Source organism: Schistocerca piceifrons, unplaced genomic scaffold, assembly GCF_021461385.2.
Source record: "Schistocerca piceifrons isolate TAMUIC-IGC-003096 unplaced genomic scaffold, iqSchPice1.1 HiC_scaffold_114, whole genome shotgun sequence".
NCBI lineage: Eukaryota > Metazoa > Arthropoda > Insecta > Orthoptera > Acrididae > Schistocerca > Schistocerca piceifrons.
Window position 1 is genome coordinate 1,963 of NW_025726950.1, and position 5,538 is coordinate 7,500.

The window sequence follows — 5,538 nt, forward strand, 5'->3', positions numbered from 1 at the left end:
GCTTAAATTCAGCGGGTAGTCTCGCCTGCTCTGAGGTCGTTGTACGAGGTGTCGCACGCCACACCGCCAGCCGGCTGTGCACGCTACCGAGAAAGTACCGGTATGCGAACCGCCAGGCGACGGGCGCGCATCGCACGTTTGAGGGAGACGCGGCCGGCCCCAACAAGGCGGCCGCGACAACTCCCAGGTCTGCGAAGCGGGGCAAACGCCGCGCGCTTCAGTATACGTAGCCGACCCTCAGCCAGACGTGGCCCGGGAAACGGAATCCATGGACCGCAATGTGCGTTCGAAACGTCGATGTTCATGTGTCCTGCAGTTCACATGTCGACGCGCAATTTGCTGCGTTCTTCATCGACCCACGAGCCGAGTGATCCACCGTCCTGGGTGATCTTTTCTCAGTTTCCGCCGTCTCTTTCGAGACGGTCGCATAGGCGGGAGTGAGGCGTGTGGCGGCCCCTGTTCCAGCGTTCTGTGTCCAACGGCCTCACGGCCGACGGGCGTCGTACGGCTCCACACCGGAGCGGACAGGCACTCGGGCGAAAGTCATTCAAAACCGGCGCCAGGCGCCAGGTGCCGCAGGCCAGCCGCTCCAGCGCTTCAGCGCTCGTACCACACAACATTGCCGCTAGTTTTGAGAGGCACGCGTGGTTCCGCACGCGGCGCACGGCTACGGCGAGCCGTACAGGTAGCGTGTTGCGCGACACGACACGCACATCGAAAGACATGCAGTCTAGTCGGTAATGATCCTTCCGCAGGTTCACCTACGGAAACCTTGTTACGACTTTTACTTCCTCTAAATGATCAAGTTTGGTCATCTTCCGGTAGCATCGGCAACGACAGAGTCAATGCCGCGTACCAGTCCGAAGACCTCACTAAATCATTCAATCGGTAGTAGCGACGGGCGGTGTGTACAAAGGGCAGGGACGTAATCAACGCGAGCTTATGACTCGCGCTTACTGGGAATTCCTCGTTCATGGGGAACAATTGCAAGCCCCAATCCCTAGCACGAAGGAGGTTCAGCGGGTTACCCCGACCTTTCGGCCTAGGAAGACACGCTGATTCCTTCAGTGTAGCGCGCGTGCGGCCAGAACATCTAAGGGCATCACAGACCTGTTATTGCTCAATCTCGTGCGGCTAGAAGCCGCCTGTCCCTCTAAGAAGAAAAGTAATCGCTGACAGCACGAAGGATGTCACGCGACTAGTTAGCAGGCTAGAGTCTCGTTCGTTATCGGAATTAACCAGACAAATCGCTCCACCAACTAAGAACGGCCATGCACCACCACCCACCGAATCAAGAAAGAGCTATCAATCTGTCAATCCTTCCGGTGTCCGGGCCTGGTGAGGTTTCCCGTGTTGAGTCAAATTAAGCCGCAGGCTCCACTCCTGGTGGTGCCCTTCCGTCAATTCCTTTAAGTTTCAGCTTTGCAACCATACTTCCCCCGGAACCCAAAAGCTTTGGTTTCCCGGAGGCTGCCCGCCGAGTCATCGGAGGAAACTGCGGCGGATCGCTGGCTGGCATCGTTTATGGTTAGAACTAGGGCGGTATCTGATCGCCTTCGAACCTCTAACTTTCGTTCTTGATTAATGAAAACATACTTGGCAAATGCTTTCGCTTCTGTTCGTCTTGCGACGATCCAAGAATTTCACCTCTAACGTCGCAATACGAATGCCCCCGCCTGTCCCTATTAATCATTACCTCGGGTTCCGAAAACCAACAAAATAGAACCGAGGTCCTATTCCATTATTCCATGCACACAGTATTCAGGCGGGCTTGCCTGCTTTAAGCACTCTAATTTGTTCAAAGTAAACGTGCCGGCCCACCGAGACACTCAATAAAGAGCACCCTGGTAGGATTTCAACGGGGTCCGCCTCGGGACGCACGAGCACGCACGAGGCGGTCGCACGCCTTCAGCTCGCCCCACCGGCAGGACGTCCCACGATACATGCCAGTTAAACACCGACGGGCGGTGAACCAACAGCGTGGGACACAAATCCAACTACGAGCTTTTTAACCGCAACAACTTTAATATACGCTATTGGAGCTGGAATTACCGCGGCTGCTGGCACCAGACTTGCCCTCCAATAGATACTCGTTAAAGGATTTAAAGTGTACTCATTCCGATTACGGGGCCTCGGATGAGTCCCGTATCGTTATTTTTCGTCACTACCTCCCGTGCCGGGAGTGGGTAATTTGCGCGCCTGCTGCCTTCCTTGGATGTGGTAGCCGTTTCTCAGGCTCCCTCTCCGGAATCGAACCCTGATTCCCCGTTACCCGTTACAACCATGGTAGGCGCAGAACCTACCATCGACAGTTGATAAGGCAGACATTTGAAAGATGCGTCGCCGGTACGAGGGACCGTGCGATCAGCCCAAAGTTATTCAGAGTCACCAAGGCAAACGGACCGGACGAGCCGACCGATTGGTTTTGATCTAATAAAAGCGTCCCTTCCATCTCTGGTCGGGACTCTGTTTGCATGTATTAGCTCTAGAATTACCACAGTTTATCCAAGTAACGTGGGTACGATCTAAGGAACCATAACTGATTTAATGAGCCATTCGCGGTTTCACCTTAATGCGGCTTGTACTGAGACATGCATGGCTTAATCTTTGAGACAAGCATATGACTACTGGCAGGATCAACCAGGGAGCTGCGTCAACTAGAGCTGAGCAGCCGGCCGCCCGGGAGTGTGTCCCGGGGGCCCGCGCGAACACGCAAGCGTCCGCTCAATCATTCTGCAAACAGGAGGAGGCTGAGCTCCCCTGCACAATACACCTCGAAACCCTCTCAGGTCCCGGCGGCGCGCAGCGCCGTCCCAAGTACTTGGTCGGGTTCGAGAGAGGCGCAATCGCCCGGAGTTAGGCGAGTAGACGCTTTCGGTGCGACCACCCGTGCTCCCAACTGAGCTTGCCGCTGCCGACAGAGGCCCGGGAGCGTGCTGTCGTGGCATTGCCGGCGGGAGACAACACGCGCCACCTACGGTGACCGGCAGCTCCAACGCCAGCGCCACAGAAGGACAAAAGCCCCACTTGGGTGCCGAAGCGAACTCTCCCAGCACAGCGCACGCGCCAACACATCCGCACAGCTGCGATACAAACCACCAGCGAGAACCGCTGGGGCGACCGAGCAGCAGACGGCGTCGCGGCGCCGAGCGCCGGGCGGCGGCGCATCCTCAACGCACACAGTCCTCAATCGGACCAGCACACTGAAGATGTCCACCGCGCTTCGCACCGGGCCCGCGAGGACCTACTTTGGCCGCACGGCGCCGCGCGCAGGGTGCGCCGGCGCGCAGCTGCGACGCCTGCCGCGTCCGTCGGCCGGCGCGCCTGCCACTGGCCGCCCCCACCAGCCGGCTGTAGCGCGTGCGCCCACGCACCGCGCGGCCAGCACGCCGGGAGGCGCCCCCTCACCGGCCGGGGACGGTCCCACCCAGCCACCGCCGCGTATCGCTTCACACCCAGATGCCGTTCAGTTTCGTCGGCATGGTGGGTATCGCTGGAACAACCGGTTAGTACCTCAACCTATCGTCGCCATCACCGATTCACCCCTAGCGAGAACAACCGCACCACAACAGGTTACCATTTGTTCATTTGCGTAACTTCACCAGAAAACGCAGGCGTCCATCGCCATTTGCAACTTCAACGATTATTGCATGCCTGTGTCAGGTGTCACGCCACACTACGTCTGCCCACATACACGCAACAAAATGTGCACGCCTAGACAATACGTGGAAGGTGGCCCCCGTACGTATGCGATGTCCATTGCTCGAACGACTGTCAACCGGCCTCTGTAGCATGTCGCAGATATGGAACGCGGTGCACCATGCCATCACGGTGTGTGAGGAGAGACGACTAGGTCCGAATACATCAACAGACAGCTCATGCTGATCGCCATCCACGGCGTCCGTTCCTCCCACACGTCTCTATGGCGTACCACACTGCAATCCAGCTCTCATAGGGAGACGACACGTAGCTGCGTGCACAATATTTGCACTGTATGGTCCGCCGTTTTTGGGCGCAGTCGTTGTGCGGTCACACATGTGCCACGATGTATCATTCAGTACATAAGGACGAATGTGCAGTACAGATTGTGGTTCACGCGTACGACATCAGCGGACAGTTGACACAGGCCGCACCACAACGTAGCCTGTGAGTACGTCGCATGCGAAGGGCATTGAACATGCAAACTTCTCACCAACCAGCTTGCCGAAGGCAGGGGGCAAGGTGGGGACGTGGGGAGGGGCGGCATGTACGTCCTGCTGCCATCCACATTACAGTGTACAGCAGGAGCATGTGGAAAGTGAGCAAGACTTGCAAGGTGTTTAACATGAAGCGATACACAGGGGTGCGGGCAGTGCGAGTAGCGAACTATATTGCGAGGGTTGCGGGTGGGCAACACTACAGTAATTGAACGAGTCGTATAACAATTACAGAGCAGGTTTAGGCGACAACGTGGGTTACGTTAAGGCGACAACATGGGTTAGGTTAAGGCACAACATGGGTTAGGTTAAGGCACAACATGGGTTAGGTTAAGGCACAACATGGGTTAGGTTAAGGCACAACATGGGTTAGGTTAAGGCACAACATGGGTTAGGTTAAGGCACAACATGGGTTAGGTTAAGGCACAACATGGGTTAGGTTAAGGCACAACATGGGTTAGGTTGAGGCACAACATGGGTTAGGTTAAGGCACAACATGGGTTAGGTTGAGGCACAACATGGGTTAGGTTGAGGCACAACATGGGTTAGGTTGAGGCACAACATGGGTTAGGTTAAGGTACAACATGGGTTAGGTTAAGGTACAACATGGGTTAGGTTAAGGTACAACATGGGTTAGGTTAAGGTACAACATGGGTTAGGTTAAGGTACAACATGGGTTAGGTTAAGGTACAACATGGGTTAGGTTAAGGTACAACATAGGTTAGGTTAAGGTACAACATAGGTTAGGTTAAGGTACAACATAGGTTAGGTTAAGGTACAACATAGGTTAGGTTAAGGTACAACATAGGTTAGGTTAGGTTAGGTTAGGTTACACGTTGTTGTACGGAAAGGTGTAGGGGGGGGGGGGGGCGGGGGCGGCAGGTTCGTTGATAGTGATTATAGTAAGTGAATGCTTGTGACATGATCAGATTTGTCACGTCAGGATGCACCTTTGGCTTATTAGAGGCGGCGCTCCAATTCTATGCTTGTGTGAGACCTGTGTCTTTGACTCATGTCATTGTTTGTGCGCTGTGACAGGAGGTACTATTGTGATGTTGGGTGCACCGTTGTATAGGACATGTGTGGGTGTTGGTGCCTGGTCTGCGCAATGGTGGATGTCGAAAGGCTGGGATATTGTATTTTCCGCACGGACCTCCTGGTCTGGTTGTGATAGTGTGGATTGTGTAATGTGGCGGAGAAGATGCACTGGATGTTGTTCCATGCTGGTGCTTACATATTGTATGTGCGCCTGTTAGAAGCAGAGAGTGGTGCGTGATCAGAGTGTCTGGCTGACGTGTGGTTCCCATTTTGGGCAGACTCTTTCAGCATGTATACGGACAGT

The 5,538-nt window shown here is 55.1% G+C and overlaps 2 non-coding genes across 2 annotated transcripts; both read right to left on the reverse strand.

The window, feature by feature from the left end:
* Window positions 1-231: 231 nt before the first annotated feature.
* Window positions 232-387, reverse strand: LOC124728223. The gene has a single exon (XR_007007250.1). It is a non-coding gene; the product is annotated as a 5.8S ribosomal RNA (ribosomal RNA).
* A 351-nt stretch (window positions 388-738) lies between these two features.
* LOC124728217 lies at window positions 739-2,647 on the reverse strand. Its single transcript, XR_007007247.1, has one exon. It is a non-coding gene; the product is annotated as a small subunit ribosomal RNA (ribosomal RNA).
* Window positions 2,648-5,538: the final 2,891 nt, after the last annotated feature.